At 45.2% G+C, this 25636-nt stretch overlaps 1 long non-coding RNA gene across 3 annotated transcripts in view; it reads right to left on the bottom strand.

Annotated features, from left to right (window-relative positions):
- LOC138373303 (uncharacterized) overlaps positions 1-25636 on the bottom strand; it is a 124555-nt gene that overhangs the window by 23864 nt on the left and 75055 nt on the right. For 2 of the 3 annotated variants that reach the window (XR_011231141.1, XR_011231139.1), the window contains one exon: positions 1840-2446. The exons of the other annotated variant lie outside the window; for it this stretch is intronic. This is a non-coding gene — a long non-coding RNA (uncharacterized lncRNA). Of the gene's footprint in view, positions 1-1839; positions 2447-25636 lie in introns of those variants that run through there. 3 annotated transcript variants of the gene reach the window in all.

Below are 25636 nucleotides of genomic sequence, written 5' to 3'. Positions count from 1 at the left end.
CTAGCTACATGTCGTAAAATCTCCATATAGACATTTTCTGTGATAAAACAAGGTGAGTGAGGGTGGACAGATAAGGGAATACTGTTCTGTAAACCTCACTTGGTTTTCCTTCGTCTGTGTCGTTATAGTTCAGTGACCCATGACTTTGAAAGTTTCAGACTAATAAATCATTTCTAAAACCAATGCTTTAATAGCTTTTTATTATCCTAATTAAACTAAACTAAATAAAACCGAAAATATACTGTAATATGATAGACATCTGCTATTTGAGAAATTATTTGTTATTGGAACAACTCCAGCGTGAGCGAGTGGACGGGTCTAATCCCTGTACACACCATGCGTTTCTCGTTTCAATTCGTCGCCACAGTTCAGTGACTACGGCTTCGAAATAATAAAATTAATAAATCATTTAATCAATGGTCATTTAACAGATGATGAGATTATACAAAATGTTACTGGCACTGTTGACATTCCCAGCACCAGCACAGCCGTACCCAGCGCCAGCACAGCCGTACCCAGCACCAGCACAGCTGTACCCAGCACCAGCACAGCTGTACCCAGCACCAGCACAGCCGTACCCAGCACCAGCACAGCCGTACCCAGCACCAGCACAGCCGTACCCAGCACCAGCACAGCCGTACCCAGCACCAGCACAGCTGTACCCAGCACCAGCACAAAAGCAGCTGAAGCCAACACAGCAGCAGCGAGCACCAGCAAAGCTGATGCAAACATCTAAAAACATCGTGTGTGAAGTGAACAATTAGAATAAGTGTTAAATTCAAGTGTGTACATAGTGTTAAAATTAAAGTTGCAATAATTCTAATGTACAATAGTTTTCAAGAACTGTATTGTAGTACTCAACATACAGCAAAACCACTTTTAATAATACAGTGCTAACGGCTTAATGCACTGCAGTACCTATTTACTGTAGAGCATTCACAACTTCACAAAACTTCAAGATGGACATAACTCCAACAATAAGGTAAATACATGAATTACAGAATTTTTAGTAGAGTAGTAAAATATAGGTACAGTAAGTAATATGATACAATGCATTTTTATTGTGTACAAGAAAAAAAAAAGACACTGACGCAAACGCCTCTTGAAGGTCACCTCTTGCAACGAATCCAACGCTCCAACGAACTGGGGGTGGTCCCATATAGTACGTTGAATCGAGGTTGTACTGTAGTGTAATAACAGCAACAGGAGCATGTTGAGTGGAGCCATTTTGGTGAGGGAGGTGACGTCGTAATTGTAGCGTCGTCTGCTGTCTGCTGTGTGATTTCTCATGATGTACATAGGTATATATAACATGTGTAAATAGTGTAATAAAAACAATAAAAGTATGGTGGGAGGAGCAATGTTGGCGAGTAAGATGTTGGAATGAGGGAGGGCCTGTCTGGGAGTAGCTGCTCACACTCGTGATGTTCTGAATGTGTTGATGGTAAATGTATAGTGTGTGACAGTGTATAGTGTGTACACTATACTTATGTACAAGTATATGTTGTAAATATACATAAATGAACGTGAAACATTGGTGTGAATAACTGTATGATGGGAGGAGCAATGTTGGCAAATACAATGTTGGAGGAGTGAGGGAGGGCTGGCTGGGTGTAACAGCTCACACTCGCAGTGTTCTGAATGTGTTGATGGTGAATGTATATAGTGTGTGATAGTGTCTAGTGTGTACATATATTACGGCCACCATGGGTCGCAACCGGGTTCTTTGCTGGAGGAACCAAAGTACTAGTATCCGACCCCAAGTTAGAAGTGGCTTTCAAGGAGTGAGCTTGGTAATGCAAGTAAAACACAATGGGGGAGTTGAAAGGAATACGACACTTCATCAATTATCAATATATTCACATATCACTTTCCCGTCACCTTAAATAGAATCATAAATGAAGTATTACTACACTGATATATACACATGTGTCTCTCTCATAGGACACTAAGCACTCCTCGATGCTCATGCAATGCATCCTTGTCAACTTCCGTGTTTTCTCAACACACAGTACCGTCCTCAACCAGTACTGGGAAACACCAACGAGTCTACCCTAGCCATGGGCCAGCCTGTCTACAGTCTCACTAGGTGCTCCTTGTGAACGCCCACAATCACTCTCCAGCCTGGTGCTGGCAGAGAACATCAGCCTCGTGCTGCTGGGCCTCTTCACGAACAAATACAAGGGTAGCGAACCCCTGGCAGGAGCTTCTTGCAACTAGCTAGTTACACTCCTCCATAGCACCTTACTGTCAATCGTCTCTTCCTCTAGCCAGTCCCGGGATACGCCGAATTCTGTCACTGCCACTTCACAGGCAGACAGCAGATACTACTCAGTTCCTCTTCGGTGGCGGCTCACTGCTCACGTAAAGCAGAATGGAGTAGAGAGATAATAGGCTGCCCTGGGTAGACTGACTGTCCTCGTACCACTGCAGCCCTACGTCGCCTCTGTGGATATAGACACGTCATCAGTAAACTGGCCAGTACTGGGGACACTATGAAATATACCTTACGGACTCTGACATTGACATACACCTCCTCCCATAATAGATGGCGCTGATTTTCTAGGTGCCACCTCACCAGAGGTCAGCTACAGCGACTCTTCGGGCTGACCTAGGCAGGAATCTAGCGCCACTTGCAGGTATCATACTGCCACCACCAGACGGCGTCGTCCGTTTTATGGGGGTTTAGGGAGCAGACTCACAGATGGCGTTGACGTCGCTGCTCCATGCTCCGACGATGGTGTCGGGTTCGTAACAACATATGTTGTAAATATGCATAAATGAACACGGAACATTGGTGTGAATAACTGTATGATGGGTGGAGCAATGTTGGCGAATACAATGTTGGAGGAGTGAGGGAGGGCTGGCTGGGTGTGACAGCTCACACTCGCGGTGTTCTGAATGTGTTGATGGTGAATGTATATAGTGTGTGACAGTGTATAGCCTGTAAATAGATTGTATATATATATAAATTAGCATGATACATGGTAAATATGTGCAACATATGTGTACACGAGTGTTATGCACGTAACACAGTGACCTCGGACAGTACAGATGTTTTACTGCCATGATTTACTGTACATGTTCATTATACAAAGGATTAGCATGTAAAAACAAATAAAATGTATTTGGAACAGTAGGGCGCTCTCGGGCGCTCTACTGGCCTCGGGAGCGTACGTCACGGGGAATGATGACGTCACGCGCCAACTTACTGACCCCATAGCAGCCAAAGTAAGTACAATTTCGATTTGTTTTTACATACCCATACTGAGAGAAGGGTTTTTGACACTTAAAAAAAAAAAATTATTTTTTCAAGAGAATTTATTTCCTGTGCACTGGGGGGTGTCATATTTGGAGGCAGCACAGTTAAAGGGTTAAAGCTCTGGGGTTTTTGCTAATTCCAATTACAAAGAAATTCTCTGTTCGGTTTATAACCACCTGAAGGATCGTCCTCACCACTATGAGCCATCGCGTCTGTGGGTAGCATATGCCAGTATAAACCTGTCTTGTCAGCATTATAAATTTGCTCTGGAGATTAAATTTGGTTCCTGCACCATCCCTTGCAAATTTACTTGAATACTCATCAGCACCAACAGTGTCAGCAGATTGTCTTTTACCATGTACTGTAGACACTTGATTATCCGGGATTCGACCATTCGGAAAACACCCTTATCCGGCTAAAATCGTGACTGGATAAAGTTCTCTCATCTCACTATCTGGCAAAAATGTCCATGGGAGCCGGATAACAGTCGGTTTGGCCAGTTAAAAAATCTGAGCCAGTGGGCTGTACCGTATTAATCCCGTACAGCTGTGGCTCAAGGCCATGTGTTGGAGGGGGGTAGGGTGGGTGGGTGGGTGGTGATGGGAGAGAGGGGAGCATTGGGAGGGACTACCTGGGGGATTACGGTCAGGAAGGGAGGGAGGGAGCTGGTCAGGAAGGGAGGGAGGGAGCTGGTCAGGAAGGGAGGGAGGGAGCTGGTCAGGAAGAGAGGGAGGGAGCTGGTCAGGAAGGGAGCTGGTCAGGAAGAGGGAGGAAGCTGGTCAGGAAGGGAGCTGGTCAGGAAGGGAGCTGGTCAGGAAGGGAGGGAGTTGGTCAGGAAGGGAGGGAGGGAGGGAGGGAGTTGGTCAGGGAGGGAGGGAGGGAGTTGGTCAGGAAGGGAGGGAGGGAGTTGGTCAGGGAGGGAGGAAGGGAGTTGGTCACGGAGGAAGGAAAAACTGTTGTGGTGTGTATGTGACTTGCTTAAGCCTAACAAAGGAAGGTGGCATTGGCAGTGTTGCAAGAATTATATTGTTTTCTTATTGCTGTGGAGAGCTAGTTACAAATATTAATTAAATAACACTATAATAGTTGAACAGTACAGTACAGTATTTGATTTGCTATTTATTCATTTAAATATTTACAATAAAATAAAATGGGATTTAACAGAATTTAAGGCACAAATCTTAAAGTCATCGTACAGCGTGTCAACACCCACGTGTCGACACATAGGGTGTTGACACGCTATACTATGACTTTAAGATATGCGCCTTAAGTTCTGTTAAATCCCATTTTATTTTATTGTAAATATTACCCGATATACTAAAGAAATTGTTCAAGACTTTTGTTAGGCCAAAGCTAGAATATGCAGCGGTTGTGTGGTACCCGTATCTTAAGAAGCACATCAACAAACTGGAAAAGGTGCAAAGACATGCTACTAAGTGGCTCCCAGAACTGAAGGGCAAGAGCTATGAGGAGAGGTTAGAGGTATTAAATATGCCAAAACTAGATGACAGAAGAAAAAGAGGTGATATGATCACTACATACAAAATAGTAACAGGAATTGATAAAATCGATAGGGAAGATTTCCTGAGACCTGGATTTTTAAGAACAAGAGGTCATAGATTTAAACTAGTTAAACACAGATGCCGAAGAAATATAAGAAAATTCACTTTCGCAAACAGAGTGGTAGACGGTTGGAAGAAGTTAGGTGAGAAGGTGGTGGAGGCCAAGACCATCAGTTGTTTTAAAGCGTTATATGACAAAGCGTGCTGGGAAGACGGGACACCACGAGCGTAGCTCTCATCCTGTAACTACACTTAGGTAATTACATGTGGAGGGGAGATGGGAAAGCTGGCATGAGGTGGTTGGGGTGACCAGGCTGGAGATCACATGTGTCACCTGTCTCTGTTCCAGTCTCGCCAACTCACCCACCTGTTAACCCACTTCCCAGCCCACCCACCTGCCTGCACACCCACTTACTCACCTGTTCACCCACTTCCCTGCCCACCCACCTGTTTATCCACTTCCCTGCCCACCCACCTGTTTACCCACTTCCCTGCCCACCCACCTGTTTACCCACCTGTCTGCATGCCCACTTACCCACCTGTTCACCCACCTGTTTACCCACCTGCCTGCATGCCCACTTACCCACCTGTTCACCCACTTCCCTGCCCACCCACCTGTTTACTCACCTGCCAATCCATCCCCCCACTTGTTCATCCACCTACCTGCACACCCACCTGCCTGCTCAACCCACCCATCCACCTGTCAATGCACCCACTTCCCTGCCCACCCACCTGTTTACCCACATGCCTGCATGCCCACTTACCCACCTGCCCATCTCATAGTGGATGAGAAAAAGTTACCCCTAGTGTTTACAGTGCAGAGAACAACATTCAAGATGGCCACCTGCAAGAGGAAATACAAAACAGAGCTTGATTTTGCTGGATTCAGTGAAGAAAGCATTGAGATAACCAGTCTATACAACAAGGTGGTAAAATTAGATACTATTGTGACCTCTCATGTAGAAATAATTAGTAAATTGAAAGAAAGTAATGGCCATTTAAATAGCAAAGTTGTATGTCTTGAGGGTGTAGTGAAAGGCTTGCGCAAGGAAAAGATTCAATTGGAAATTAATTGCAAAGCCATGGAAGAAGAAACTAGACTCTTAAAAATATCTTTGGAAGAAGTTAAAGTAAATTTAAACATAAATGACTACAATAGGTTGGTTAAGGAATTTCAACAGGAGAAACAGCTTTTGTCAGCACAGATGGAGGAAGTTGCACAGGGAATAGAACAGTGCAAGAAAGATATGCAACTCACTTATGCACAAGTGGCCAAGGAGAAGGAAAAAATAGAAGAAGCAGTAAAGGAAGTCAAACACTGCAGCAACCAAGATAAAACAAACATTAGGCTAGAAGTGAGGAAAGAATTGGCATCTAACCCGAAGTTGGTGCAAAACACAGTTGATCGGAGTAAGCCCCTGATCATTTTTGGCTGCAAGGAAAAGGAGATAACATCTAGGTCAGAAAGAGCTGTAGAAGAAGCAAAAGTAGTAGATAAAATTGTTGGCCTCGTGGAAGGTCTTACAACCATAGAGAAGGTGTGCGACTACAGGAGAATAGGCAGATATGTAAAAGGGAAAGATCGACCTTTGAGGATCACCCTAAATGGTACCAAACAGATGGAAGAAGTACTAAGGAATGCTAGAAAATTACAAAGTGATGAGGATGGGAAAGTGTGGTCGTTAAGACGAGATCTTTCAAAAGAAGATAGAGAGAAGCTGAAACTGAACCTCGCCGAGGCAAAACGTTTAAATGAGAGCAGGAATGAAGAAGAAATCAATTCTTTTTTCTACAAAGTGATAGGGGTAGGCAGGCCAGTAAAGTGGTACATAAAGGCAAACCAACAAAATCATTAGAGAAAGGGGGAGTGAAAAATAAGAAGAGGGGGAACAAGTTCCTCAAGATTGCATACACCAACATAGATGGAGTAAGATCAAAGATACTGGAGTTAAGTGATATAATACAGCTGCAGACACCAGACATTGTTGCACTCACAGAGACAAAACTTGAAGATGCTATTTCAAATGAGGTCATATTCCCAAGGGGCTACTCAATTTGGAGACGGGACAGAAAAATCAGGAAAGGCGGTGGCGTTGCTGTGCTGGTGAAAGAACACCTAAAGGTGAACGAAATAGTGACTGCCAATCCACAAGAAGTTGACGTAATAGGACTAGAGATCTGCCATGAGGATGATAAACTAATGATCATAAATGCATATAGTCCACCGCTAAGCAGCACATGGTCAAAGGAGGAGCTAGATAGTAAACGAGAAGGTCTTATAACAATAATGAGAGAGATCATAGCGAGAGCGGATAACGATAGTTCACGACTGTTGATAGTCGGCGACTTCAACTTGAAATCCATAGACTGGGAAGCATGTGAAGCTAAAACAGAAGATTTCTGGACCTGTAAATTTGTAGACCTCATCCTGGAAACATTCTTGTATCAACATGTTAAACAAGCTACGAGGATGAGGGAAGGGGACGTCCCCTCTATGCTAGATTTGATATTTACCAGGAAGGAGGAAGAAATATTTGACATTCAGTACCTTCCTCCCTTGGGTAAAAGTGACCATGTCTTTTTGGGAATAAAGTATGCAATGCGTTATAATCTGGAAGAAAATATGATCGTCGATGCAAATGAAAAACCTGACTTTAGGAGAGGACATTATGGCAACCTTAGAATTTTTTTTAGTGAGTATAATTGGACAGACTTGTTGCTAGGCAAGGAAGTGAATGAGATGTATGTCAGGTTTTGTGAAATATATGATAAAGGCACAAAAAAATTTATACCAAAACAGGGAAGCAGAACTAGGAAACAGGATTGGTTCAACAGAAAGTGCGAGAGGGCCAGAGACCAAAAGACACAAAAATGGAATCAATACAGGAAGAGGCCGAACCCCCAAACATACCAGCGATACAAAGATGCGAGAAACAACTACACGGCAGTGAGGAGAGAGGCAGAAAGAAATTTTGAAAAAGGGATTGCAGACAAATGTAAAACAGAACCAGGTCTATTCTATAAATTCATAAACAACAAATTGCAGGTAAAGGATAATATTCAGAGGTTGAAAATGGGAAATAGATTCACGGAAAATGAAAAGGAAATGTGTGAAACATTAAACAAAAAGTTCCAAAGTGTGTTTGTACAAAATTAAATCTTCAGGGAACCAGATACAATAAGAATTCCAGAGAACAACATAGAGCACATAGAGGTGTCTAGAGACAAAGTGGAAAAAATGCTCAAGGAGCTAAATAAGAACAAAGCAGTTGGTCCAGATGGAGTTTCACCATGGATTCTGAGAGAATGTGCACCTGAGCTCAGCATTCCTCTTTAACTGATTTTTCAGGCATCCCTGTATACAGGAGTTGTAGCTGATGTGTGGAAAAAGGCTAACATAGGTCCAATCTACAAAAGTGGAAGCAGGGAAAACCCCCTTAATTATAGACCGGTATTATTGACAAGTGTAATAGTCAAAATATTGGAAAAAATAATTAAAACTAAATGGGTAGAACACCTGGAGAGAAATGATATAATATCAGACAGACAGTATGGTTTTCGATCTGGAAGATCCAGTGTATCAAATTTACTCAGTTTCTATGATCGAGCAACAGAGATATTACAGGAAAGAGATGGTTGGGTTGACTGCATTTATCTGGACCTAAAAAAGGCTTTTGCCAGAGTTCCACATAAGAGGTTGTTCTGGAAACTGGAAAATATTGCTGGAGTGACAGGTACGCTTCTAACATGGATGAAAAATTTTCTGACTGATAGAAAAATGAGGGCTGTGATCAGAGGCAATGTATCGGACTGGAGAAATGTCACAAGTGGAGTACCACAGGGTTCAGTTCTTGCACCAGTGATGTTTAGTGTCTACATAAATGATCTACCAGTTGGTATACAGAATTATATGAACATGTTTGCTGATGATGCTAAGATAATAGGAAGGATAAGAAACTTAGATGATTGTCATGGCCTTCAAGAAGACCTGGACAAAATAAGTACATGGAGTGCCACTTGGCAGATGGAATTTAATGTTAATAAATGCCATGTTATGGAATGTGGAATAGGAGAACATAGACCCCACATAACCTATATATTATGTGAGAAATCTTTAAAGAATTCTGATAAAGAAAGAGATCTAGGGGTGATTCTAGATAGAAAACTATCACCTGAGGACCACATAAAGAATATTGTGCGAGGAGCCTATGCCACGCTTTCTAACTTCAGAATTGTTTTTAAATACATGGATGGTGATATACTAAAGAAATTGTTCACGACTTTTGTTAGGCCAAAGCTAGAATATGCAGCAGTTGTGTGGTGCCCATATCTTAAGAAGCACATCAACAAACTGGAAAAGGTGCAAAGACATGCTACTAAGTGGCTCCCAGAACTGAAGGGCAAGAGCTACGAGGAGAGGTTAGAGGCATTAAATATGCCAAAACTAGAAGACAGAAGAAAAAAGAGGTGATATGATCACTACATCCAAAATAGTAACAGGAATTGATAAAATCGATAGGGAAGATTTCCTGAGACCTGGAACGTTAAGAACAAGAGGTCATAGATATAAACTAGCTAAACACAGATGCCGAAGAAATATTAGAAAATTCACTTTCGCAAACAGAGTGGTAGACGGTTGGAACAAGTTAGGGGAGAAGGTGGTGGGGGCCAAGACCGTCAGTAGTTTCAAAGCGTTATATGATAAAGAGTGCTGGGAAGACGGGACACCACGAGCGTAGCTCTCATTCCGTAACTACACTTAGGTAATTACCTGTCAATGCACCCACCCACCTGTTCACCCACCTGCCTGCTTGCCCACTCACCCACCTGCCTGCTCACCCACCCACCTATTCACCCACCTGCCTGCTCACCCACTTGCCTGCTCGAAACTGTTCACCTACCAAGCCCATCTACCTGCCATCCACTCATCCAAAACCCACCTGCCTGAACCCACCTATCCCTGCCTGCCCACTTACCGGCTAGGAAGCTAACCACCCACCCAGCCCCACACACTAATTAGTGTGTCAATTCAAATCATGAGTGTGGTATAAAAATTGTCAGAAATGGTCCCTTTTGGACTACAGATGTGAAAAAGTACTATTACCCGGAACATGTGATAATCCGGTTAGGGGTCCTTCCCATATAGTCCAGATAATCGAGTGGAGACGGTACTTTAATGAAACTAATGCCATGGCGGGTTTTAAAGCTTCTGAGCCATCCATCACTGTATACACATTTCTGAGTAATTTTCATTGCTTGGTGAAAAGCAATGAAAATGCTTTTCACGAGCAGCCAGCCTGCCACTGGCTTCTTCATCACCTCACACCTCTGTATCACTCCCACACTGCATTATCAACACTCTCCACTTTTGCTTTACTTACAACTTTCACTTTTAGAGAAATAGTAAAAAATGATAGGTTTAGCTTTAAGAAGATAAAAAAAAACAGTACTTTTGCTAATGTCATATTCAGCGCACACGACACCTCTCAGGACACCGCTCTCCACCTTCTTAATTATTTCAACTTTCTTCTCAAATGTCATCACTGACCTCTTTCTTTTACGTAACCTGCTTGTCGATGCTTTTACAGTTGCGCCTCGATTACCGAATTTAATCGGTTCCGGCACCGAGTTCGCCATGTGAAACACTCGTCTTGCAAAACAACAACAACAACACTGTTGTCGGAGGCGTCCAGGAACCAGCGGGAATGCTAGGAAGCACCATGTAGTTTGCTCGTTAATCGAGCAAAAGCTTGTCAATCGAGACAAATTTTCTGCGAGTGGCTCGCTCGTTACTCGAAATGTTTGTAACTGGAGTCGCCTGTCACTTGAGGTTCCACTGTACTGACAATGCGTGCATTTGGAGCCGACATGGTGCACAGATGTTCCTTGGTTGGGCAGGTATGTAAAACAAAGTCACGGAATGAACACTCCAGCCTCGTGACAAATCAAAACAACGGGAACAACAGGTCGTAAATCTGTGACGTCACAGGAGTAGAAGGTGGTAGAAGAGTGGTGGTGCCCGACATGGTCAGTGGGCAAACTTATCCATCTCCCACCCACCACCCTGAGCCGGCGCGACGCTTGGCGGACCGCTTCCTCACCCGAACTTGGTTCGTGTAGTGGGAATCCATAACCCCAATCAGGAAACTGGAAGTTTCAGATAACTTAAGTTCACAAACCAAGTGGTGCTCTGTACCTTATCGAAAGCGTTAGCAAAATCCATGTATACTGCCTCCACCAGAAGGGCATGTCTGAGTAGCTGGTTACTGTTTCCAAAAATGGGAGCAAGTTTGTAAGTAAGTAATTATCAAAAGAAGGCACCAAACCGAGAAGGCTATGTAGCACCATCAAAAGTGCGGAATAATCAGAGGGCGCTAAATATCACCAAGGATGCCAATACGAGAACAAAAATGCATAAGGCGAACGATATCAAAAGTATCCGAGTCACCAAGAATTCTATTGAGGGACAGGTGACCGCGAGGGGCGGTCGGAAAGCAAGACACACACTCGTCCTGGAAGTCAGGACATTCAAGAAGGACATGCACGACTGTAAGAGGTGCAATGCAATTATGGCAATAAGGAGCAGGGCGGCGCTCCATCATGTGACCATGGGTTAAGCGAGAATGGCTAATACGCAACTTCGCCAGAGCCGTTTCCCATCGCCGGTTACAGTGGTAGGAGGTTGGCCAAGAGGAAACAACATTTAAGAATACGTAGTTTGTTACCAGTAACAGACAACCAAGAAGCCTGCCAACGGGTAAGAATGGAGGAATGGATAACCGGGTAAAAGTTGGAATATGGAATACCTTTACGAGAGATGGGACAAGAGCGGACAGCTTCCTTGGCGGCAGCATTCGCACGCTCATTTAAAGACACACCAATATGGCTGGGAACCCAACAAAACTCAACCGACTTAAATTTACTGTGAACAACAAACAGCCAAATACTGGATCTCGATAACTACTGGATAAACCGGATTAAAAGACCCGAGAACCACGAGGGCACTACGAAAGTCAACAACAACTACAAAGGAAGACTGACAACGAGAAAACAGGAGACGAAGAGCATAGAGAATAGCATAAAGCTCCGCTGTGAAGATGCTAGTCTCCGGAGGTAAGCGACACACATAAGTGCGATCAGGAAAAACAACAGAGTAGCCAACACCTTCCGCAGACTTAGACCCATCAGTGAAGACAGAAACGGAGCGGGAGTGAGAAGAAAAGTGCTCAAGGAAAAGGTGTTTTAGAACCATAGGAGGGGTAAATGCTTTAGTGATGCGGGTCAAGGAAGTACAAAACTGCGGAAGGGGGACTCTCCACGGGGTCAAAGAAGGAACAACACGAGGAGAAACATTAGAAATACAAACGGAAAGAGAATCCAGTAAGCGAGATAACCGGACAGAAAGAGGGAGGTGGTGAAGAGGAACAGGAACCGCAGGAGAGGTAAAAGTTAAAGCACGACAGAGGCGAGAGGAAGTATGTTGTAAGGACCGCGCAAGATAGCGAAGACAGTAGCAATCATGGCGGTCCTGGAGAGACAGGAAGCCAGTGTCAACATACAAGCTAAGGACGGGAGTCGAACGAAAGGCACCAGAACTGAGGCGCAACCCAGTATGGTACAAAGCATCAAGACGGCGAAGAGTAGAAGCAGCAGCAGTCTAGTAAGCAGGGCAACTATAATCGAACTTAGACTGGACGAGAGAGGAATGTAAAGCAAGGAGAGTGCGCAAATCCGCTCCCCAATAAGTATGGGACAATACCCGAAGGAGGGTAAGGGCCTTAGAGCACTTAACATGGAGGCAAGAGATATGGGAAGACCAAGACAAACGAGTATCAAGGAATAATCCCAAAAGCTTCACGGAATCTTTGTACTCAAGGGTGATGACCATAAAGTGACAAAGAGGGACGAAGAACACCCGTTTCTGAGTAAAAGTCATGGCACAAGTCTGTCTTAGTAGTAGAGAACTTGAAGCCATGATCAGTGGCCCAAGACGACACGGCATCAATCGCAAGTTGAAGCCGGCGTTGAAGGAGAGGCGAATCATCACCCTGACAGCAAAGGTAAGATCATCGACATGATCGGAGAGCGGAGAAGACGCCTGAAGGAAGAGAGGAAAGAAGACCATTGAGGGCAACCAGAAAGAGTAGTGCTCAGAACACTACCCTGGGGCACACCTTTGTATTGCTGAAAACAGGCAGAGAGCGGTACCAAGCCGCACCCGAAAGGAACGATGAGAGAGGAAGCTGCGGAGAAAGAGAGGGAGATGACCACGAAGGCCAAAAGAATGAAGCTGGGATAGAATATGATATCGCCAAGTGGTGTCGTAAGCCTCTTCCAGGTCAAAAAGGATGGCAACAACAGAGGTCTTTGCAGCAAAAGCAGTACGAATATAGATCTCCAAGTTCACCAGGACATCTGTCGTGCTGCGGCACTTGCAGAAACCAAATTGAGGAGGAGAGAGGAGGTGATGATGTTCCAGGAACCACATCAGACAAACGTTAATCATACGTTCAAAGAGTTTGCAGACACAACTTGTGAGGGCAACAAGGTAACAAGGATAGGGAAATGGTCACTGCCATGGAGGTCATCAAGAATCTGCCACGTGAAATCTAAGTAAAGAGAAGAAGAGCAAAGAAAAAGATCAAGACAGGAAAGGGTGCGAGTCCGAGAGTCCAAATGCGTGGGCTCACCAGAATTCAGAAGAGACAGGGAAGAAGAGAGGATAAACGGCTCAAGAAGGCGGCCCCGGGTGTTCGTCAGAACGTCACCCCAAAGGGAATGACGACAATTGAAATCTCCCAGCAGGAGCACAGGCTCCGGCAAGGAGTCCACCAAGTGTTTCAGATCAGGAAGAGAAAGCGGGACACTCGGGGGGAGATAAATAGAACAAACAGTGTACCATTTCCCCACAAAGATATGAGCAGCAGAACAATGGAGAGGCGAAGGAAAAAGTAAGGGGACAAAGGGAACATCAGAGGGAATCAAGAGAGCAGAAGAGTAGGAGCGCCAGCAACAGCTGGGGGGGGGGGGGGGGGGGGGGGAGGGAAGAGAAAGGAATAGCCACGAAAGCGACCAGGACGAGCACCAAGCATTGGCTCCTGGAGACAGACACAAAGGGGCGAAAACCGCGAAATCAGAAGTTGGAGTTCGAGGAAATTGGCGTAATAACTTCGAACGTTCCATTGAAGAATAGACATTGATGAGAAGAGAAAGGACAACAACAGAGAACAAGGAAGAAACAAAGGCGAAAGAGCAACACAGCACGTTAAAGAAAATCAGGGTCGGGATCAGGAGAGGAGCAGTCAAGGACAGCAGCAGGAAGAGGGGGAGTAGAAAGAGGGGAGTGCACCTCAGCAAGGGCAGCAACCGAGAGGGAAGCAGGGGCCAAAGAAACCTCCATAGCAGGAACAGGGGCACAACCACCGAAATGGGAGGGGAAGGAGCAATTGAGTCAGTAGTATGGGCTGAGGAAGAGAGTGAAGCTGTAACGGGGGGTGGGGGAAATAGCTCTATCTTGTCCATTATTCCACCCCCCAGTTAACTAACGAGGCCGGGGGAAACAGCTCTCTCTAGTCCGTTATCCCGTCCCCAGTTAGCTAACTATTTTAGAGCACTCCCAGAGTTCCTAAGGCAACCTCTCTCGTTCAACACCTTGTAACCTAGGTATTTGACTACCTAGGTGCTAAGACTACAAGGCGCAGTAACTGGATCAGCTACCCGAAACTCTAGAGAGAACTCTAGAATACAGAATCATTGCCCCAGACGTATAAAAGAAAACAAAAGGAAAGAAATGAATAGTGAAGTAATTAGTGAGGGTTTGGGGTGAGAGGTAGGGAGGTGGGAGGAGCGAGGAGGGTCATTAGTTGAAAGTGAGAGTTTAGAGAGGGGTGGAGGGAGAGGAATAGATAGGTAGACGTAGAAGAGTAGATAGTAGAAGTAGAAGAGTAGATAGTAGAAGACGAAATGCTGCCACCATCCATTCATGATCATTACATACAAGACAAGGAATGGAACTTGTCTGTATCACAAAATTCTCAAAAGATGTTATCAAGGTCATTAACTCCAAACATAGGGGACACAGTTAAAGGCAATTTAAATAATAAATTAAATTATATTTCACATACTAAGTATCATAATGTAAGCAATGTTCAAGATCTATATATGTAAAGTGAGTCATCCTCCAAGAATCTGAGAACACTACAACTGACTGCCCCTGATCATCACACAACACTTGTAAAACACGACCAAGTCACCTTAATGCTCAACTCACCAAGTGTGTGCCTATAGCTGGATAGAGAGGGAGGGGGGTCTGTAGTTGACAGAGACTCCCGCCCTGCCGGCCGACAGACTCCCTGATAGGGCTGTCTTCTCTGCTCTGCTGGCTCGTCTGCTGTTCTTCTCTTAATGCCCTATCCTCCCGAATCGATAGCTCTCCGAGTTTATATTGGGGAACCTAGTAGCTAACTCCGCCCACAAGTAGATAGCCTCCGGCTCTCTACCAAGCCACTCCTTAAACGTCGGCATGTTTGAAGGCTACCAGGCTCCAATTATAAGATTAGTAGAAGTAAGGTGAAATTCGCATGATCTGACCTCAGATCACTTGGGGTCATTAACGGTTAGAGGTGTGAGATCTCCGGCCGACAATTTGGCGCCTTCTCCAATTCCTGTCTCTGACTCATATTCTATATATATTTTAAATAAACTAAACCAAACACTTTTACAGTGTTACAAAGCCTTTTTACCTGCCAGGGAGGAGGAAGGAGAGGAGCCAGGCTTACGCTTTTGACTTAAAGAGACCGGTGTCCCAGCAACTACGTACAGGGCAATGGATTCCAGCGTCTCAACAGGAGAAGCTGAACAAGAGCACACACGACGGCCGTTAGGAGAGCGATGGACATCAGCCCGCACCGACAGGCGGCGGGGAGAGTCAATAGATGGAGGAGAAGGATGGGAAGAAGTGAGGAAGAAGACACAGGAGACATGACAGACCGGGTAGAAAGAAGGGGAACCCCAGACAGAGGACCAGGAGGGGGGACCCTTTGGGACAGAACTCAAAGGAACAGAGGAGGGGGCAGTGGGCGTATCAGGGTCCAAGGCCCGGAAACGGTTGTGAGTCTGAGGAAGGTGGGAAGGACGAGGAGAGGAAGAGCGCAACATGCGAGCATAAGAGACGTTAGCATAAGGCAGGAGCCGGCGAACCTGGCGCCTCGCCCGAGGAAAAGATAAACGCTCCCGGTGCTTCAAGGTGAGGACGGCTGCCTCAAGCTTGTAATGGATACACGCATGGGAGAAGGTAGGATGGGCCTCACCGCAGTTGAGACAGCGAACCTGGGGAGAAGTGCACTCCGACTTAAGAGTAACCTTTACCCCCACACAAAGGACAGAGAGAGACAGTCCCAGAGCAGCGAAGGGCACCATGCCCAAACCTCCAGCACTTGTTACAGAGCCCAGGAGAAGGAATGTACTCCTGGACAGAGCACCTGGCACCAGCAAGAATGACAGAAGGTGGAAGGGTCCTACCATCAAAGGTGATCTTCACAACCCGAAGGAGTTGACGGCGACGACCACGAGGGGGACGAGTAAACGTGTCAACCCGGAGGACAGAATTGCCCTGGGCATCGAGGATATGCCGAATATCATCGTGGCAGTCCTGCAGATTCCGAACACCGGTCGCAACATGGGGCGGGAGCAGAATAGTGCCAACACTGGCATTCAACTGAGCGTTCTTGGAGACCCGAACAGGGGTCTCGCCAAGGCAGAATAAGGCAGCCAAGCGGGAAGCTGCATCCTGAGAAGGAGCAGCAACGACACATGTACAGAGACGAGTAGGGTTGAAAGTAATAGAGGCATCCACGGAATCAACAAGATGTCGATGGAGGGAGAAATCGTCAGGAGGCGCAGAATCAAGAGGGAGGAGATCAAAGTATTTGGCCCACGAAGCGGGACCAAACAAGGCTTGATAGGCATCAGAACGGGAATCAGAACAGAACTGCAAACACTGCATTTGCCTTGTGTAAGAGGCCATCTATGAAGTGCACTTTGTTACATTTGTGTTTTTTTATACCCCTGAATGTTGGCAAATAAAAATGTTATGTTTGTGGAAGTGCTGGATCCTTTACTTCGTGTTAATATCTGAGACTCTGGTAAGGAGGCCACTGTGTTTGTGTCCTCTCTAGCATTTGATGAGTTGGTGGTAGAGTCTGGACATTTTTAGCCATTCTTCTCCTCCAGGCTGATCCAAACAGATCCAGGCGGCTAATCAGTAAAGACTTCAACCACCGGAAGACAGATTGGGAGAACAGAGACCCACATGGAGGACCGGACACATGGAGAGTTAAGCTGCTGGACACGGCAACAAGAAACTTTCTAAGACAACACATCAAGAGACAGACAAGAATGAGAGAAGACGAACCAGCCATGTTTGATTTAATATTCATCCTGAATAAGTCGGATATAAGGGAAGTTAGATTGGAAGCCCCCTTGGGAATGAGTGATCACAGTGTACTGATATTTGAGTACCTGGTAGAGCTAGGAGTAATCTCCCCCAAAAAAGAACTAGAAAACTAGAACTAGAAAAGAACTAGAACTTTGGTATACCGAAAGAAAAATTATGAGGAGATGAGAAAATTCCTAAGAGATATATACCATGGGACACAACTCAAAGCTAAGTTCGTACAAGACGTGATGGACTATGTCATCCAAAAATGTGAGGAGGCAGTAAACAGATTTATTCCGGCCCAAAAGGAAAAACTGAGAAGCAAAATAAGAATCCGTGTTTTAATAGGGCATGTATGGAAGCAAAGGAAATGAACAAAAGGGCGTGGAGAAACTTCTGAAATAACAACACTAGAAAGCAAAGAGAGATACCAGAGAGCCAGGAACGAGTATGTTAGCGTAAGAAGAGAAGCAGAGACAGCATGATGCAGAAAGGATGTAGCAAATAAAGCCAATACCCAACCAAAACTGCACCACAATCACACCAGGAGGAAACCAACAGTGAAAGAACTGGTAATGAAACTTAGAATGGGTAAGGACATGACAGAGGTGTGTGATGAACTTGACAAGAGATTCCAGGATGTCTTAACAATAGAATGAGGTGAGGTCCCTGCACTAGGAGAAGTAGCAGTAAATCAGGCGGCCTTGGAATGGTTCGAAATTACCAGAGATGAGGTTAAGAGGCATCTATTGGATCTGGACGTGAGAAAGACTGTTGGTCCAGACAGAATCTCACCATGAGTACTGAAAGAGTATGCATAAGTATTTTGCTTGTCAATCTCCATAGTGTATCTAGGTCACTGGAGACGGGAGACCTACCATAAATATAGAAGACAGCTAATGTAGTCCCAATATACTAAAAGGGTAATAGGCAAGAGGCACTGAACTACAGGCCGGTGTCCTTAACTTGTATACCGTGCAAGGTGATGGAGAAGATTGTAAGAAAAAACCTAGTAGCACATCTGGAGAAAAGGAACTTCGTGACAAACCACCAACCGGGATGGTAAATTTTGCCCTACTGGTTTAATAAAATTCTAGGATCAGGTGACAAAGGTTAAGCAAGAAAGAGAAGGGTGGGCAGACTGTATTTTTCTTGGACTGTCCAAGAAACTCAAATCCTTTGACACAGTACCCCATAAGAGGCTGGTGCATAAGTTTGAGAAACAGGCAAGAGTAACTTGTAGTGTGCTTCAGTGGATAAGTGAGTACCTAAGCAATAGGAAGCAGAGAGTTACAGTGAGTGGTGAGACCTCAGATTGGCATGAAGTCACCAATGGAGTCCCACAGGGCTCTGTACTCGGACCTATCCTGTTTCTGATATAAGTAAATGATCTTCCAGAGGGGTTGATATCATGCCAGACTTATCCCATGAAGACCATATCAAGAGGATAACAACGACACATGCCAGGTTGGCCAACATGAGAACGGCCTTTGGAAACTTGTGTAAGGAATCATTCAGAACCTTGTATACCACGTATGTCATACCAATCCTGAAGTAAGCAGCTCCAGCATGGAGTCCATATCTAGTCAAGCATAAGATTAAACTGGGGAAGGTTCAAAATTTCCCTCCAGACTATTACCCAAACGGAAGGGTATGAGCTATGAGGAGACTACGGGAATTAAATCTCATGTCGCTTATAGACAGAAGTTTTAGGGGGGGAGGACATAATTACCACATACAATATTCTCAAAGGAATTGATAGGGTAGATAAAGACAGTTTATTTAATACAAGAGGCCCACGCACTCGAGACACAGTTGGAAATTGGGTGCCCAAATGAGCCATAGAGACATTAGAAAGAATTTTTTTTAGTGTCAGAGAGGTTGACAAATGGAATGCATTAGGAAGGGATGTTGTGGAGGCAGACTCCATACTCAGTTTCAAGTGTAGACATTATAGAACCCAATAGGCCCAGGAACCTGTACACCAGTTTATTGACAGTTGAGAAGCAGAATAAAAGAGCTGAAACTCAAACCTCACAAGCACAATTAGGTGGGTATACATACACACACACACACAAACACAAAAACACACACACAAAAAAGATTGATCAAGGTAGTATTCAAGAGCGAGGACATCAAAGAGGACATCCTAGTAAAGAAGAGCAAACTGAGGTATGCAAGGAACTACAAAGAGGTATATGTTCAGAGGGACATGACCAGAGACGAGATAGTAAGGGCAGCAGATGCAAGGAAAAGGTGCAAGGAGAGGGAAGAGAGCCAGGGAACCTCAGCCTCCAACCCAGCAATCCCAGAGGGGAGTGGGGAACCCCAATCCAGCAACCCAGGAACCCCAGGGGGGAATGCAACACCCCTGTCCACCACCCAATAGGGCCCTCCCTACCCCCCAGCACAAACCCTTCCTTACCCCTGCATAATGCCCATCATGAAACCCAAATCCTCCCCCTCCCCTTACCCCAAGTAGCCCCTGGTCTTCTCCCGGCCCCAAGCAGGCCTGAGCAAGACCAAAGCCCTCTATCCCCCACTCCACCTCCCTCCAAACCCCTGTCAACTACACCGCAGGAGGGCGTGCCCTCTCCCCAAGCAATCCCTGCTCCCTCACCCCCAGGACTTCTTCCTGACCCAAGCAGGCCTGAGGAAGACCTAAGCCCTCCACCCCCCACTCCACCTCCCCCTGAACCCCTGGCAACTACCTCACAGGAGGAGGAGCCTACCCAAGTAGCAATGACCATAGAACAACCTCCTACACTTGTAGGGAGTGTGGGTGAAATTGGATATAAGAAAGTGAGTTTCAAGGTAATGTACTCAAACATTGATGGGATTACCAATAAAGCAAGTGAACTGGCAGAAAGGGTGCAAGAAGAAAACCCTGATGTAATAGGACTAACAGAAACAAAATTGTCAGGAGTCATAACAGATGCTGTGTTTCCAAAGGACTACTATATAGTAAGGAAAGAGAGGGAAGGGAGAGGAGGTGGAGGAGTGGCCCTGCTGATAAGGAAGGACTGGAGTTTTTATGAGATGGAAATTCCGGGCTGTGACGGATTCAGAGATTACATAACAGGAACTATAACAATGGGTGGACCTAAGATAATAGTGACAGTCATTTACAACCCTCCCCTAAATGACAGAAGACCTAGACAGGAGTTTGATAGGAACAACATGGCAACCATTAATATAATAGAGAGAGCAGCTTCAGTTGCCTGCAGGAATGGCTCAAGACTCTTAATCATGGGTGATTTCAACCATGGAAAGATAGACTGGGAGAATGGGGACCCACATGGTGGTGCAGATACGTGGCGAGCTAAACTCTTGGAAGTGGCAACAAGGAATTTTCTGAGCCAGCATGTCAAGGAACCCACAAGAATGAGAGGCAATAATGAACCAGCTAGACTCGACTTAATATTCACCCTGAATGAGTCAGAAATAAGGGAAGTCAAAGTTGAAGCCCCCATAGGAATGAGTGACCACAGTGTACTGACCTTTGAGTACTTGGTGGAGGTAGGGATAACCTATCCAAGGATGGGAGTGGAGGGGAAAAGACTGAATTACCGAAGAGGAAAATATGACGAGATGAGGAACTTCCTCAGGGGAATACCATGGGAAACAGAACTTAAGAGACAAGAATGTGCAGGTCATGATGGATATTGTCACCCAAAAGTGCCAGGAAGCTGCAGACAGGTTTATCCCCGTCCAAAAGGAGAAAAACGAAAAACAACAGAAAAACCCATGGTTCAACCAGGAATGTAAGGTAGCGAAACAACTGAGTAAAAGAACATGGAGAAACTACAGAAATAACAGAACACCAGAGAGCAGGGAGAGATACCAGAGGGCCAGAAATGAGTACATCAGAGTGAGGAGGGAAGCAGAGAGACAGTTTGAAAATGACATCGCGAGTAAAGCCAAGACCCAACCAAAGCTGCTCCACAGCCATATCAGGAGGAAAACAGCAGTGAAGGAACAAGTGATGAAGCTGCGGAAAGGGGAGAACAGATACACAGAGAATGACAAGGAGGTGTGTGAAGAACTCAACAAGAGATTCCAGGAGGTCTTCACAATAGAACAAGGAGAAGCCCCTGCACTAAATGAGGAGGCGGCAAACCAAGCAACCTTGGAGGAATTTGACCTCACCAGTGATGAGGTCAAAAGATGTCTGCTGGAGCTAGATGTGACAAAGGCTGTTGGGCCTGATAGAATCTCACCATGGATACTAAAGGAAGGTGCAGAAGCACTAAGTGTGCCACTCTCTATGGTGTATAACAGGTCACTGGAAACAGGAGACTTACCAGAAAGTTGGAAGACAGCTAACGTGGTCCCAATATACAAAAAGGGTGACAGGCAAGAGGCACTGAATTACAGGCCAGTTTCCTTAACTTGTATACCATGCAAGGTGCTGGAGAAGATCGTGAGGAAAAGGCTCGTAGAGCATCTGGAGGGAAATAACTTTGTAACGCACCACCAACATGGGTTCAGAGATGGTAAATCGTGCCTCACAGGTTTAATAGAATTTTATGACCAGGCAACGAAAATTAGGCAGGAAAGAGAAGGGTGGGCCGACTGCATTTTCCTGGATTGCCAAAAAGCCTTTGACACAGTACCCCATAAAAGGCTGTTAAAAAAGTTGGAGCAACAGGCAGGAGTAAAAGGGAAGGTGCTCCAGTGGATAAGGGAGTACTTAAGCAACAGGAAACAGCGAGTAACGGTGAGGGGGAAGACATCAGAGTGGCGAGATGTCACCAGCGGAGTCCCACAGGGCTCAGTACTTGGACCCATCCTGTTTCTAATATATGTGAACGATCTTCCAGAGGGTATAGACTCATTCCTCTCGATGTTTGCTGATGATGCAAAAATTATGAGAAGAATCAAGACGGATGAAGATAGACAGAGACTACAGGATGACCTGGATAAACTGGAGGAATGGTCTAGAAAATGGCTGCTGAAGTTCAACTCTGGAAAGTGTAAGGTGATGAAATTAGGCGAAGGGAGCAGGAGACTGAACACAAGGTATCATCTGGGAGGGGAAATCCTGCAAGAATCAAATAGAGAGAAGGATCTGGGGGTTGATATCACACCGAACCTGTCCCCAGAGGCCCAAATCAAAAGAATATCATCAGCGGCATATGCTAGACTGGCCAACATAAGAACTGCCTTCAGAAACTTGTGTAAGGAATCTTTCAGAACCCTGTATACCACTTATGTAAGACCAATCCTGGAGTATGCAGCTCCAGCCTGGAGTCCATACCTAGTTAAACACAAGACAAAGTTAGAGAAGATTCAGCGGTATGCCACCAGGCTCGTCCCGGAACTGAGAGGATTGAGCTACGAGGAAAGGCTAAAGGAGCTGAACCTCACATCCCTGGAAAACAGAAGAGTAAGGGGAGACATGATAACCACCTACAAAATTCTCAGGGGAATTGACAGGGTGGACAAAGACAAACTCTTCAGCACGGGTGGGACACGAACAAGGGGACACAGGTGGAAACTTAGTACCCAGATGAGCCACAGAGACGTTAGAAAGAATTTTTTTAGTGTCAGAGTAGTTAATAAATGGAATGCACTAGGAAGTGATGTGGTGGAGGCTGACTCCATACACAGTTTTAAATGTAGATATGATAAGAGCCCAGTAGGCTCAGGAATCTGTACACCAGTTGATTGACAGTTGAGAGGCGGGACTAAAGAGCCAAAGCTCAACCCCCCCAAGCACAATTAAGTGAGTACAATTAGGTGAGTACAAAGTAAGTTAGAAAGATGGGGTCCAAGAGCTAATAGCTCGATTCTGCATACACAAATAGTAAATAGTGAATACACTCTCACACACCCACATTGGCCCCCTCCCCTTCTGCCATCATTTAGGACCCCAATACATCTCAGCTTCCTCCTTGCCTCTCACCCCCATCTCTGCCACCCGCCCTGCAAAAGGGGCGAGACATGGTCGCGCAGGCCATTCAAGACCCGCCAGTTGCCACAATTATATTTACAAATATTATTTCTACAGGCATACCTCAGAATAAGAGTTTAATCCGTTCCTGGAGACGCCTCGCCTTCCGAAGTTAATTTCCCCATAAGAAATAAAGGGAAATGAATTAATCCGTTCCTGACTACCCCCAAAAACCCCACATCAAACTAAATTTTTATACCTAATTTACCTAATTCATCTAAATAAACCTACAAAACTGTGTTCCAGTTATTACTTACCTTGCTGTCGAGTGCTGTAGGCGTATGGAAGATGGTGAGGAGGGGGGAGGAGGAGAGGAGTTACTGTTTGGAAGGGGAGTCCCCTTCCATAATCACATCACATAACCCCATGCCTTGTAACACTATGGATACCACTTCTCTTTCTAAATTTTTCAAACCAGCCCCTGCTTGCCTTAAACTCTTTCTTATCTGCATCACTCGTTGCAGGGGTATTCTTTAGAAGGTCTTCGTGCAACACCCTGGCTTTCTCACAAATAATGGCCTCCGAAACACTATCACCCCTCAACTCCTTGTCGTGTATCCAAATTAATAACAACTTTTCCACTTCTTCAAGTACTGTAACCCCGCGATTATCCGGGATTCGAACATCCGAAAAACGCCCTTATACGGCCAAAATCGTGAACGGATAAAGTTATCACAATATCCGGCCAAAATAGCCACAGGGACCGGATTAAAGCAGGTTTTCTGCAGAAATTACACTATCCGGTCAGTCCCCCAGATAATCGTGCCTTTGTCCGTATATGAAAACATGAGGCGAGCCATACGGTATTAATCCCGTCTGCCCGAGACTCGAGGCGCATGGTGTAGGTGGGGGTGGGGTGGGTGGGTGGTGTTGGGAGGGTGGGAGGGGTGCGTCAGGAGGGACTACCTGGGTACAGGAATTACCATTAATTTTAGAACAATTAATCATAGCCAAAAACAAATAAAATAACTACTAGTAATTATGTAATAACAAATAAATAAGTTTCCTAAAAGCATTGTGCACAGGCTGAAGTTTCCTTAAAAAATATTGTGAATTTTTTTCCTCCTGGCGGCCTACATAACGCGTTATGGCTGCCCCAAGTGGACCTGTCCAACACTGGTCAACCCATGTGCGTCCGTCCCTCGTGTTATACACAGTGCTGCGCCATTAGTGAAATATTTTTTTAAATAACTTTTTTATTTTCATAGTAATTTTGAACATTTTAGGCCAAGAATATGTCTGGTAGCAGCATCAATCGTTCTGGAAGTGTTAAGAGGAAGAAGATTGTCCTAGCAATTAAAGACAAGTTACGTGTTGTTCAAACAGTGAGGCGTCACAGGCAGCCAAGCGCCTTCAACAAGTGAGGCGCCACAGGCAAGCCAAGCTCCTTCAACAAGTGAGGCGCCACAGGCAAGCCAAGCGCTTTCAACAAGTGAGGCGCAAGCAAGCGCCTTTAACAAGTGAGGCATCACAGGCAAGCCAAGCGCCTTCAACAAGTGAGGCCTCACAGGCAACCCAAATGCCCTCAACCAGTGAGGCTTCAGCAGCTGGCAGTCAAAACTAACTTAGCTTAATGAACTGTACAGTAATTTTAAGTGTTAATTTTAGTGTTGTGTTAGTATAGGTTACGTAAATTGTTAAGAATTTTTAACTTCAAGATGTGTGGCATCAATCAAGAAGACGAACACCAACAAGGTAAGTTGAGGTTTCTAGTTGAATATTTAATAATTGTATGTGGCAAGGCAATTCAAATTATGTTGTTTGTAGTATAAAAATAGTTGGAAATGGTCACTTTTGGACTCGTAGGTGAAAAAGTACCATTATCCGAAAAATGTGATAATTCGGCTGGGGGTCCTTCCCATATAGTCCGGATGATCGAGTGGAGACAGTATTTGTGGTCTTTGTGCCGTTAATGTTCTTACTCCTTTTGCCACTTTAGCACCCATAATCTGATTTTTCTTCTTAAGTATAGTGCATATTGTTGATGTGGCTTTGTTGTACTGCCTACACAGTTCAACAACACGTGTACCGTTCTCATGCTTCCGAATGATCTCTTGTTTCTCCTCTATTGTCATCCTCACATGAGCTTTCTGGCCTTTATCCTTACCACTGGCTTTCTTGGGACCCATGGTGAGATATATAATAACAAATTGTATAGACAAATCACCAAAAATCCAACAAAACACTGAAAATCTGCGAGAAGAATTGATGTGGGGGTAGTCACTGAGCGCGAGACAATGGTAAACTGAGGGGCGGCGGGGCGGAGGGGCGACGATCGCCGAACCACCACGCGCTAGGTCGGCCTGTACGCGTATCATCAAACTCGCGTCCCGAAGTAACCCTCGCCTTCTGAGACAAATTTTTGGAGTAAATACTGCTCGCCTTCCGAAAACCTCGCATACAGGGACAATCGCATTCCG

The sequence above is a fragment of the Procambarus clarkii genome, chromosome 41 (assembly GCF_040958095.1).
Source record: "Procambarus clarkii isolate CNS0578487 chromosome 41, FALCON_Pclarkii_2.0, whole genome shotgun sequence".
NCBI classification, from domain to species: Eukaryota; Metazoa; Arthropoda; class Malacostraca; order Decapoda; family Cambaridae; genus Procambarus; species Procambarus clarkii.
Note: the sequence above shows the minus strand (reverse complement) of the source record. Positions and strands in the feature narration are given on the sequence as shown.